General features: G+C 50.4%; 1 protein-coding gene across 4 annotated transcripts in view; it reads left to right on the plus strand.

The window, feature by feature from the left end:
* Nucleotides 1-2,192: 2,192 nt before the first annotated feature.
* IP6K1 (inositol hexakisphosphate kinase 1) overlaps nt 2,193-13,082 on the plus strand; it is a 73,630-nt gene continuing 62,740 nt past the window's right edge. For 2 of the 4 annotated variants that reach the window (XM_008260654.4, XM_051852438.2), the window contains exon 1: nt 2,193-2,406. The gene's annotated coding sequence lies outside the window, so the exon portion shown is untranslated. Of the gene's footprint in view, nt 2,568-13,082 lie in introns of all 4 variants that reach the window. The other 2 variants (XM_002713200.5, XM_051852439.2) reach the window with 2 other exon arrangements.

Below are 13,082 nucleotides of genomic sequence, written 5' to 3' on the forward strand. Positions count from 1 at the left end.
TACTCTGCTACTTGTGTTTGCTTTCCATACCTGCTGTTTTCTTTAGGCCCCTTTCCCACACAAAGACTAATTCCTATCTTTCTACCTAACATAAGGGATCATTTAATTTTTTTTAAAGATTTATCTACTTATTTGAAAGGCAGAGTTACAAGGAGGCAGAGAGAGAAGTTTTTCATCCACTGCCCCACTCCCCAGATGGCTGCAATGGCAGAAGCTGCGCCAATCAAGCCAGGAGCTGGGAGCTTCTTCTGGGTCTCCCACATGGGTGCAGGAGCCCAAGGACTTGGGCCATCTTCTACTGCTTTCCCAGGCCATAGCGGAGAGCTGGATTGGAAGTAGAGCAGCCAGGACTCGAATTGGCGTCTCCATGGGATGTCGGCACTGCAGGTGGTGGCTTTACCTGCTACAACACAGTGCGGCCCTCATTTTCTTTTTATAAAGATTTATTTATTTACTGGAAAGGCAGAGTTACAGAGAGGCAGAGGCAGAGAGGTGGCGGGGTGGGAGGGAGAGAGTCAGTCTTCTGTCCACTGGTTCACTCCCCAGGTGGCCACGCCCGTGCCACCTTCTTAAGTAGGAAGTCAGAAATTGAGCTTATGTGTATGTGTGAGACAGGCCTGAAGACCCACCTGCTCCAGAAGCCCAGCGTCTTGCACTTCAAAGTCCTGCTCAGACCCTGATAACCTCCCAGGTGCTCCCAGCCCTTCCCCCAGGGAAAGCTCCCAGGAGAATTCTCTTTCAGGACCAAAGGGGTTACCTGACCTGATAACATGGGGCAATAAAACCTTCACAGACGCCCTAAGGGAAGCCCCTCTACACTGCCCAGCACCAGCAAATCTGGGGAGGAATTTGCTTATTTTCACGCAACAAACCCTTCCTCTAGGACTCCCCGTCCTGTCCTTTGTCCTGGAGGAGAGGGGGAGGTGGGTAAACAGACTCCCTTAAAAACCTAGGGAGTCCAAACAGACTGCGGCTCAGCAGAGGCAGAGGGCTGGGCCGCTGGCCTGGCCTGCCCAGGTGTATTCTCTCCATTCAACCATGTAACCTCGCTCTCCCCCAGTCCAAGCCACTGGGCGCTCTCTGTGGCTTCCATTCTGATGCCCTATCCCCAATAAAGCCTTTTCATTTTGCTGTCTCACGCCTCTTCACCAGTGACAGCCTGAGCTGAGCCGATCTGAAGCCAGGAGCCAGGAGCTTTTCCAAGTCTCCCATGTGAACGCAGGGGCCCAAGGAGTTGGGCCATCTTCCTCTGCTTTCTCAAGCCACAGCAGAGAGCTGGATCCCTGGCTTTAGCCGCTATACCACAGCACTAGGCCCCCTTCATTTATTCTTTATCTCTAAGAAGCTCAACAAATGTCGTTTTACAGATGGAGCAACTAAGTTAAGAGACGCTAAGACTCACAGTCAGAGTTACCCTACTGGGCATCTGGGTGTGGCCCCAAGGGGTGTGACTGCATGAGGTACCTTAACTGAAGTTAAGCCCCAGGTTAGATGCTGGGATGATCAACGTCCTGCGACTCACAGGTGTGCCTTGGAGGCAGGAACAGGTAAGACGCTCTCAGGCAGAGAAGAGGGAGTTTCCGCTGTGTGCCATGGCTTGTGTTAGACCGAACTCCAGGCAGGACAAGTGTGGGTGAAGGGCCAGAGGCTGCTGGGACAGCGCCCGACAGCGGCGCTTGTCGCAGGTGAGGGGCAAGGCTGACCAAGACGCCAGGAAGAGGTCAGTAAGAGAGGTAGGAGACCCAGTGCCTTCACTTCAAGAGGTGGCGTGACCTTGGTGGTGGGCTCCCCTCTCACAGCCCCACAGTGCAGCAGGGACAACAGCCCCCTTCGGGTGAATGACAGAAAAAAACCAGCACACCGCGGACATTCCCCGTATGTGTGTGTATGTGTGAAGATGCTGCCAGCTCCTCACGGCGCACACGCACACAGATAAGCCAAGGGCGCTTCGGCCTTTGAGTCGCTAGCTAAAGATCCGCCGCCAGCACCTCACGGAATCGCGCGCATGCGCCAAATCGTGCCGTCACAGTCACGTGCCTCGGGCGTTCGGCACGGGCCTTGAGAGGGAGGCTCTGACTGACAGGCCAACCGACCTGTCAGCGGGAAGCATTTCCCCAGGCGGCGGGCAAAGGGACTGTTGATTGGGGGATATCCTCAGTTGGGGGCGGGTTCTTTGCCATGTTGGTTACTATGACGCCCGGCCCCCGCCCCCTCGGCTGGCCGCCATCTTGTTGTTGATCCGTACCCAGTGGGCAGCGCCAGGAGCTGGACCGAGCGGCCGGTTCGGGCCGCTGCTGCGGGGCTCAGCCGCCTGTGCTGCCTGCCAGGGGGCGGGCCGAAACCTGGAGGCCCGGGGGCCCCAGCTCCCGTCGGGAGCCGCGGGCGTTTGCTGTCCGGGCCTGGCCGGTGAGTGACAGGAGCCGGGCCGAAAAGACAAGCCTGACGCCCGCGGGGAGGGTGGCGGCCGGCGCGGGATTGGAGCGGGCGCGCGTGTGGCTGGGGCTTCGGCAGAGCATCTCTGCAGCACCGTTCGAGCGTCCGGACTGGCCGTCTGCCGAGCTGCTCAGGTGCTGCGCCGAGGCCGGGAGGACAGCCAGGGTGGAGGTCGGAGAGCCGGGTGCTCCGGGGCCAGCCGGCGGGATAGCGGGAAGCCCGGGGCTCGGCTGAGCCGCAGCACTGAGGCGTATCCAGTGCCAGCTTGATGCTCTGCGGAGCGGAGCGGTGATGCTGGGTGGCACAGACGCGTACCTCTTTCAGGTATCGCTCTTGTGGTGATGTTCACTCCGCTTGAATTAATCGTAGACGGAACGCTGAGGCTCCCGCGAGCCGGGCAGGCCCGTGTGGCGGTCCTGGGACTCTGCCTCCTTCCCGAGACGCCCAGGGAGCCTCAGGTGCTGCTTGGAGCTCCCCGTTTGTTTCTAGGGGCCTGGTTAAATGCCTGAATTTTATTTTGGAACATGATTTCTTTGGTTCTCGACGTCCGCTTTTTGGACTGTGTGCTTTAGGAGAGTCAGTATTTTATCTGTCTGAGGAGAGATTATGCCAGTTTGTTGAGACAAAGGAAATACGGGAGTGTTCGATTTGGAAAAATAAATGTGTTAGAATTGGAAAAATGAAACTTATGGGCGGTCTTGAGTTGGCGGATTAACTTTTAGTAGTACTGAGTGTTTTCTGCGCTATGAAAACAGCCAGGCACCATTCCTGGGAGGCGCGAGGGTTGGAAATTCAGGACAGAGTGTGTGTGTCTAGGAGGAGTTCTGACTTTTCCAAAACGCACTTTTCTGCCTTTGGTCACTTGGCTTCCCTGCACGGGCCTCTTGTGTGTGGTCAGACAAGGCCTGCATGAGACGACTGAGAAGTCAGGCAACAATACTTCGTGCATTTCTGGTGGGATTTTATCCCCTCTGATAGTTCGGTTTTGAAAGAAACCAGCTCCCTGGCCAGGAAAAACTTTTGAAAGTAGGTGGTGAAACCGGAGGAGGCTGGCAGCTTGTTGCTGTTCGCCTGATACTGTATTTGGAAGAGAGAAAAGTTGTCTTCCTTCCTCCCTTCCTCCCTTCCTCCCTTCCTCCCTTCCTCCCTTCCTCCCCTCCTCCCCCCCTTCCCTCCCTGCCTCCCTTCTTTCCTTCGTTCCTTTTTATTTTATTTATTTGAAAGATAGAGTTACAGAGCGAGGTAGAAACAGAGAGGTCTTCCATCCGATGGTTCACTCCCAGATGGCCACAACAGCTGGCTCTGCGCTTACCCTGAGCCAAGAGCCAGGAGCTTCTTCCAGGTCTCCCGTGTGGGTGCACGGGCCCAAGCACTTGGGCCATCTTCTGCTGCTTTCCCAGGCCGTAGCAGAGAGCTGGATTAAAGAGGAGCAGCTGAGACTAGAAACGGCACCCATATGGGATGCGGGCGCTTCAGGCCAGGGCTTTAACCCTCTGCTCCACAGTGCCGCGCCCCCCCCCCCCCTTTTAAGATTTATTTTCTTTCTTTCTTTCATTGACTTCCTTCAGGGCCATTTTCTGACTCTCTAATGATTTTTTAAGAACTTTTTAAAAAGTTGATTTTCATGTACTTGAAAGACAGTTTACAGAGATACCTTTTTATTGGTTGATTGGATGGGGATGGGAGAGATCTGTTCCATCTGTTGGTTCACTTCCCAAATGGACACATGGCCAGGCAGGTATCCTGCGTGGGTGACAAGAGTGTAAGTACCCTGGTCATCTTCGGCTTTCTCAAGGCACATTAGTAGGGAGTGGATGCAAAGCCGAGCAGCCTAGACAGGAACTGGTGTTTCAGTTTGGCATGCTGACACTGCAGGTGGGATATCTGTCTTCCATCCACTGATTCCCTCTCCAAATGCCCTGCAACAGCCATGAGTCTGGAACTCATCTCAAGCACTTGAGACACATCTGCTGCCGCCGAAGGTGCAGGTGTAGGAAGCTGAATAGGAAGTGGAGTAGCTGGAGCTCCTAGCTGGCACTGCAGTAGAATATGCAGGTGTCCCAAGTGTAGCTTAACTTGCTGTGCCATAACACCTACCCCAACACTGACTTTTATTTTAGGAGGTTCACAAGGATCTATTAAAGCCCAGGTAAGGGGGCTGGCATTGTAGTGCTCCAGTTAGGCCACTACTTGAGATGCCAGCATCCACCGTCAGAGTGCCCATTAGAGTCTGCTGCTCTGCCTTCAGTCAAGTTCTTGATAATGCATCCTGGAAGGCAGTGGGTGATGACTCAGTGCTGGACCTGTGTAAGAGACTTGGATGGGGGCTGGTGCTGTGGCACAGCGGGTTAAAAAGCCCCGGCCCGCATCCCACATGAGTGCCATTTCTAGTCCTGGCTTCTCCACTTCCAATCCAGTTCTCTGCTATGGCCTGGGAAAGCAGTAGAAGATGGCCCAAGTGCTTGGGCCTCTGCACCCACGTAGGAGACCCGAAGAGGCTCCTGGCTCCTGACTTTGGATCGGCGCAGCTCTGGCCATTGGAGCCATTTGGGGAGTGAATCAGCAGATGGAAACCTCTCACTTTATGCTCTGCCTCTCTGTAACTCTGCCTTTCTAATAAATAAATAAATCTTCAAAAAAATCCAAGAACTTCTATTGCTTTTGTTTAATGCTTTTAATACCTCGTGAATATTTACGAGTAGCGGATGATGCTTCATTCAACATAGTTATTACCCGGAAGAGGCTAATAGTGCTAAAGTAAATGAGACTATTATAGTAGTGGACCCTCCATTCATCTGTAAACTAACATTTTTAATAACGATGGATGGTGCCAGCATTAGCAGGGTAACGATACTGCCTGGGACGTTGGCATCACATATGGGCACTGTTTCATGTCGTGGTTGTTGTACTTCCGATCCAGCTCCCTGCTAATGGCCTGGGGAAAGCAGTGGAAGATGACCCTAATGCTTAGGCTCCTGTCACCCACATGAAAGACTGGGATGAAGTTCCTGGCTTCAGTCTGGCCCAGCCCTGGCTGTTGTGGTCATTTGGGCAGTGAACCAGCAGATAGAAGATCTCTTTCTGTGACTCTTCCTTGCTCTAGCTAACATGAATGAATGAATGAATGAAGATCTCTTTGTCTGTGACTCTTCCTCTCTCTGGCTAACATAAATGAATGAATGAATAAATAAATAAATAAATAAATCTTATTTTAAAGAATGACCGTAGGGGCTAGCATTGTGGCACAGCAGGTTAACGCCCTGGCCTGAAGCGCTGGCATCCCATATGGGTGCAGGTTCTAGTCCCGTCTGCTCTACTTCTGATCCAGCTCTCTGCTGTGGTCTGGGAAAGCAGTAGAGGATGGCTCAAATCCTTGGGCCCCTGCACGCATGTGGGGGACCCAGAGGGAGCTCCTGGTCCCTGGCTTCAGGTTAGTGCAGCTCTGGCCATTGTGGCCAATTGGGGAGTGAACCATCGGATGGAAGACCTCTCTCTCTGCCTCTCCTCTCTCTGTGTAACTCTTTGAATAAATAAATCTTAAAAAAAAAAAAATGACAGTAAACACATTTCACAGACTGGAGATCCTATCTTGAATTGGCTGTTTCAGGCTTAGGGGTGAGATCTGTGTTCCGATGTGGCATTCAAGGAACTACTGCCCAGCTAGACTCAGCCTGCCTCCCTCGGGTTTTATTAGTCCCTACTAATAAATGGTTTTTAAAATATGCTGGATGTGTTGTTTCTATTTTTTTTTATATATATTTACATTATTTGTTTGAAAGGCAAAGTTAAACAGAGACAGAGAAAGAAAGTCTTCCATCTGCTGGTTCACTCCCCAAATGGGTGCAACGGCCAGAGCGGGGCTGATTTGATCCGAAGCCGGGAGCCAGGAGCTTCCTCTGGGTCTCCCATATGGGTGCGGGATCTGAACTGGATAGGAAGTGGAGCAGCTGGGACTTGAACTGGCGCCCTTATAGGATGCTGGCACTTGCGGGTGGCGGCCTTATCTGCTAAGCCACAGCACTGGCTCTTCTTATTATTTCTTTTTTTTTTTTTTTTTTTTGACAGGCAGAGTGGACAGTGAGAGAGAGAGACAGAGAGAAAGGTCTTCCTTTGCCGTTGGTTCACCCTCCAATGGCTGCCGCGGCCGGCGCGCTGCAGCCGGAGCACCGCGCTGATCCGATGGCAGGAGCCAGGAGCCAGGTGCTTTTCCTGGTCTCCCATGGGGTGCAGGGCCCAAGCACCTGGGCCATCCTCCACTGCACTCCCTGGCCACAGCAGAGAGCTGGCCTGGAAGAGGGGCAACCGGGACAGAATCCGGCGCCCCAACCGGGACTAGAACCCGGTGTGCCGGCGCCGCTAGGCGGAGGATTAGCCTAGTGAGCCGCGGCGCTGGCCTTCCTCTTATTATTTCTTGGCACAGTTCCTCTTGCCAGCTGAATTCAGTGTCCTTTGCCTCCTTCTCCTTTACTTCCTTCTTCTCCACAGTCCAGTTTAGTTCATACTTCTTTATGAAACACCCCTAGAATACTTGAGCTCCTGGGATATTCTGCTCCCTCTGAACTGCAGTAGCATTATTGCCCTTGAACAAAAAATAGTATTTTCCCTTTTAAGAATAAAAGAATATAGGGGCCGGCTCTGTGGCGTAGTGGGTAAAGCTGCCGCCTGCAGTGCCTGCAACCCATATGGGCACCATTTTGAGTCCTGGTTGCTCCACTTCCAATCCAGCTCTCTGCTATGGCCTGGAAAGCAGTAGAAGATGGCCCAAGTCCTTGAGCTCCTGCATGCACGTGGGAGACCCAGAAGAAGCTCCTGGCTCCTGGCTTCGGGTCGGCGCAGCTCCGGATGTTTTGGGAGTGAACCAGCGGATGGAAGACCTCTCTTTCTGCCTCTCCTTCTCTATGTATAGCTCTGATTTTTAAAGAAATAAGTAAATCTTTTAAAAAAAGAATAAAAGAATATATATACATATATAGTGATGGCAGGTGTTTGGCTTAAGATTAAGGCACTGCTAGAGATACTTGTAACTAGGCTCTCAAGTCCTGGCTCCTCTGCTTCTGGTTAGGCTCTAATGCACACTCTCGGAGGCATCAAATGAAGCCTCAAATACGTGGGTCACTGCCATCCATGTGGGTGACCCAGATGGAGTTCTTGGCTTGGGCATTTGGGGATTGAACCAGCAGAAAGAAGTGCTCTCTCATAAGTCTGTCTGTGTCTCTCTGCCTTTCAAGTAAGATGAAATTAGATCCCAAATAAAAAAAAATTTGATCTGGTCAGACCTAACCTCTTTTCACAAAAGACTTTTTTTTTTTTTTTTAGGACTTATTTATTTATTTGAAAGAGTTACACAGACAGAGGAGGAGAGGCAGAGAGAGAGATAGGTCTTCCTATAAGTAAGTGGTAGTGTTTGTTGTCTTTCATCCCAGTGGTACCCTGACACTTCAGATGATGAGCAAAGCTGGAGAAAGACTGCGAAATGTAGTGTCTGGCTTTGGGCAAGAAGCAGTCAGACATTTTGTATTACACTGGATGTGTGCTTTTGTACTACTTCTGTGTGTGTGTGTGTGTATTTTTCAAGATTTATTTATTTGAAAGGCAGAGTTAGAAGGGCGGGGGGAGAAAAAGAGGTTTTCCATCTAATTGTTCACTCCCCAGATGGCCGCAACGGCTGGACCTGTGCCGATCTGCTGATCTGAAACCAGGAGCTTCTTCCAGGTCTCCCACGTGGGTGCAGGGGCACAAGCACTTGAGCCATCTTCCTCTGCTTTCCCAGGCCATAGCAGAGAGCTGGATCAGAAGTGGAGCAGCTGGGACTTGAACCAGTGCCCATATGGGATGCTGGCACTGCAGACAGTGGCCCTACCCACTAAGCCACAGCGCAGGCCCCTGTACTGCTTTTTTTTTTTTTTTTTTTTTTTTAACAGGCAGAGTGGACGGTGAGAGAGAGAGACAGAGGGAAAGGTCTTCCTTTGCCATTGGTTCACCCTCCAATGGCCGCTGCGGCCGGCGCGCTGCGGCCACCGCACCACGCTGATCCAATGGCAGGAGCCAGGTACTTAATCCTGGTCTCCCATGGGGTGCAGGGCCCAAGGACTTGGGCCATCCTCCACTGCACTCCCTGGCCACAGCAGAGAGCTGGCCTGGAAGAGGGGCAACCGGGACTAGAACCTGGTGTGCCGGCGCCGCAAGGCGGAGGATTAGCCTACCTGTACTACTTTTAAATACAACTTTTCTTCCCTCCCTTCCTCTCTTCCTTTTTTTTTTTTTTTTCTTTAAACATTTAGTTTTTTATTTGAAAGGTGGAGTTACAGAGAGGCAGAGACAGAGACACAGAAAGGTCTTTCATCTGCTGGTTCACTCCACAAATGGCCTCAATGGCAGGTGCTGAGCCATTCTGAAGACAGAAGCCTGGAGCTTTTTCTGAGTCTCCCACGTGCGGGCAGGGGCCCAAGGACTTGAGCCATCATCCACTGCTTTCCCAGGCCACAGCAGAGAGCTGGATCAGAAGAGGAGCAGCTGGGACTCAAAATGGTTTCCGTATGGGATGCTGACAATGCAAGCAGTGGCTTTATCCACTGTTCCACGGCGCTGACCCCTCTTTGTTCCTTCCTTCCTTCCTTCTTTTTTCTTTCTTTTCTTTTCTCTTTCTTTCTCTCTCTCCCCCCCCCTCCCCCTCCCTCTCCCCCTCCCTCTCTCTCTCTCTCCCTCCCTCCCACATCTGTGCTCCTGGGTTCTATTCCCAGCTTTAGCTCCCTATTGTGGCATCCTGCCAGTGCAGACCCTGGGAGCCAGAGCTGATGGCTCAAGTAATTGGGTTTCTGCCCTCCTTGTGTTTCCAGTTCCTGGCTCTGGCCCTGGCCCAGCCCCTGCCATCTCAAGCATTCAAGGAGGGAACCAACCAGAAGATGGAGAGCATTCTCTCTCCCTCCCTCCCTACCTCCCTTCCGAGTTAGAGATATCGAGATCTTCCATCCACTGGTTCACTCCCCAAGTGGCCACAGTGCCTGAGGCGGGGCCAGGCCAAAGCCAGATGCCAGGAGCTTTATCTGGGTCTCCCATGTGGATGGCAAGGACCCAAGTCCTTAGGCCATTCTCCACTGCTTTTCCCAGGTGCATTACCAGAGAGCTGGATTGGAAGTAGAGCAACCAGGACTCAACCCCGCGTTCCTAAGCTATGCTGGCATTGTAGGTGGCAGCTTAACCTGCTGTGCCACACCACCAATCCCAAATTCCCTTTTCTAAGCAGGATTTGAACAATAGATTCTGAGTGGGAAAATATAAAATATCTTGGCTCTTTTATGAAAGATGATACAGATCAAGACTTTCATATTTCCTGCTATGGTTTGCAGTTAGATTTATGTAGGAAGCATAAAAAAGTGAATTTTATTGGGAACACATGTTCACTTCAGTGCTGAATCTCCATTAGGGACTTTTTGTTGAGTACTTAGAAACTCGGCATCTGATCTGTTCTGTAAAAGTCTTACTTGTGGGGGCTGATGTTGTGGCATAATGGGTAAGGCTGCCGCCTGTGATGCTGGCATCCCATATGGGCACCGGTTTGTGTCCTGGCTGCTCCACTTCTATCCCAACTCCCTGGGAAAAGCGGCAGAAGATGGCCCAAGTATTTGGCCTCTGCCACCCCTGTGAGAAACGTGGATGAAGCTCCTGGCTTCAACCTGGCCCAGCCACAGCCATTGAGGCCATCTGGGGAGTGAAGTAGCAGATGGAAAATCTCTGTTTCTCCCTCTCTGTCTGTAACTCTGCCTTTAAAATAAATAAGTCGTCGTCGTCGTTGTCTTTTTTTTTTTTTTTTTTTTTGTAAAGCTTATTTGTGGCTTTAGCTAATTTATTCCTCTGCCGTAATTATATAAAAGGAGGACATGGGAGCAGGTCTGGGTCTGAACATTTTTTAAGTCTAAAATTTAATGTCAATGAGTAAAAGTGCCTGAAGTCTAAAATTCTGAGTGTATAGGCCGGCGCCGCGGCTCACTAGGCTAATCCTCCGCCTAGCGGCGCCGGCACACCGGGTTCTAGTCCCGGTCGGGGCGCCGGATTCTGTCCCGGTTGCTCCTCTTCCAGGCCAGCTCTCTGCTGTGGCCAGGGAGTGCAGTGGAGGATGGCCCAGGTGCTTGGGCCCTGCACCCCATGGGAGACCAGGAAAAGCACCTGGCTCCTGGCTCCTGCCATCGGATAAGCGTGGTGCGCCAGCCGCAGCGCGCTGGCCGCGGCGGCCATTGGAGGGTGAACCAACGGCAAAGGAAGACCTTTCTCTCTGTCTCTCTCTCTCACTGTCCACTCTGCCTGTCAAAAAAAAAAAAAAAAATCTGAGTGTATTATGATTGAATGAACAGTTATTAAATGGCTCAGTATGCAATCAAAAAGAGAATGACAGATGTTGATGGGGATGTGGTGAAACTGGAGCTCTCATACATTGTTGGGGGTGATGTAAAATGGTACAGCCACTTTGGAAAACACTTTGATAATTCTTTCAATGGTTAAATAGCGATCCTATATGTCCCAGCTGTTCCTCTCCTAGGTATTTACCCAGGAGAAGTTAAAACATGTTCACATTAAAGTTGTACAGGAATGTTTATTAGCAGCATTACTCATTAGCAAAGGGAGAAGCAATCGAGTGTCCATTAGCTGAATAGATAAAATGTAGTATATACATAAAGCGGACCATTATTCTGCAATAAAAAGCATTGAAGTAGTGATGCGTAGTATAGCATGGGTGAACCTTAAAATATGCATGTGGAAGGAGCCAAAGTCCACATTTATGTGAGTCCATGATGTGAAATAACCAGAATGGGCAATTCTGTATGATGGTTGTTTAGGGCTTAGGGGTGCTTAGGAATCTCTGTGGCTCAGTTCCAGTTAGTTGTTTTATTATCAGATCTCCAAATGCCTGTAACAGCCTGGGTTGGGGCAGGTCAGAGCCAGGAGCCCCATCTGGGTCTCCCACATGGGAGGAGAGACCCAAGTACTTAGGCCATCATTTGCTGCCTCTCAGGTGAATTGGGAAGCTAGAATGGAAGCCAAGGTGGTACGCCACCTCAGGCACTCCAATATGGCATGTGGGTGTCTCAGGTGGCAGCTTAACTTACTGTGCCCAAACACCTGCCCCCAGTGTCTACTCTTTGACGTCTAAGCTGTGTCATTTTATTAGATTAATTTTTCAGCTGAATCAAGGCATACTTTCCACACAGCATTATGTATCCATTTTAAGTATTCATGTAGTTAAGTGGGTTTTGACAAATATGTATGCATGTGAATACTTCAGTAAAAACATTTTTTTAAAAGATTTATTTATTTACTTGAAAGGAAGATTTACAGAGAGGCAGAAGGTAGAGGGAGGGAGAGAGGTCTTCGTCCCCTGGTTGCAATGGATGGAGCTTCGCTGATCCAAAGCCAGGAGCCTGGAGCTGCTTCTGTGCCTCCCATGTGGGTACAGGGGCCCAAGGATTTGGGCCATGTTCTACTGCTTTCCCAGGCCACAGCAGAGCTGGCCCGGAAGCGTAGCAGCCGGGACTTAAACCAGCTCCCATATGGGATGCCAGCACTGCAGGCGGTGGCCTTACCCGCTATGCCACAGCACCAGCCCCCAGTGAAAACATTTTAATCCGTCACAGAAGGTTCTCTTATTTCCCTTTCCAGTCAGCCACAGCCTGTTTCCTTGGGCACAGCCATGATCTTTCTTTCACTGTAGATTAATTTTGCATTGTTTAGAGTTTCACATAAGTGAAATCCTAATTTGCAACCAATCTTTATGCATGGAGTCTGCGTTTTTGAGTTTGCCTATCTGCCTGCATTCCCTATCAGAGTGCCTGGGTTCAGATGCTGAGTGCTTCTGATTTTGACTTCCTCCTGATGCACATCTGGGGAAATAGCAGGTGTTATTTCAAGTACTTGGGTTCCTAACACCCATGTGAAAAACCCGCATTGGGTTCTGGGCTCCAGGCTTCAGCCTGACCCATCCCTGCTGTTGTGGGCATTTGGGGAGTGAACTGTAGATTGGAAATTTTTTTGTGGACTCTTTCAAATAATAATGAACATTTCAAAAAAAAAAATTGTAAAAGTGTTCAGGCTACACAGCTAGGAAGTACCAGTGCTGGTACATTGCCCCTGCTATATCATAAATAGACTTTGCCTTCTAGTGTTAGTTTAAGCCCAGAATTTTTAATTAGAAAAATTTTATTTGAAAAAGAGACAGCTCCCATCCACAAGTTCACTCCCTAAATGGCCTCCATGGCCAGGGATGGAGTAGGCCAAAGTCAAAAGCCAGGAACTCAGTCCAGGTCTCCCATGTTAGTGACAGGGACCCAACTACTTGAGTCATCACCTGCTGCTTTTCAGGGTGCTCATCAGTGAGGAGCTGGAATCCAAAGTGGAGCTGGATCTCTAGCCTGGGTCCTAAGCACAGATTTCCACCCTCTAAATGATGAGTTTGCCTTGCCTGCTGCATCACAATGCCTACCCCAAATTTATTTATTTGAGGGACAGAGCTATCCTTGTATGTTCTGGCATTTTATTTATTTATGTTTTTAAAGATTTATTTATTTGAATGACACGTTACAGAGAGAGAGGGAGAGAGAGGGAGAGACAGGAGAGGGATCTTAATCTGCTGGTTTATTCCCCTTTGGCATTTTATACCC

Source organism: Oryctolagus cuniculus, chromosome 10, assembly GCF_964237555.1.
Source record: "Oryctolagus cuniculus chromosome 10, mOryCun1.1, whole genome shotgun sequence".
NCBI lineage: Eukaryota > Metazoa > Chordata > Mammalia > Lagomorpha > Leporidae > Oryctolagus > Oryctolagus cuniculus.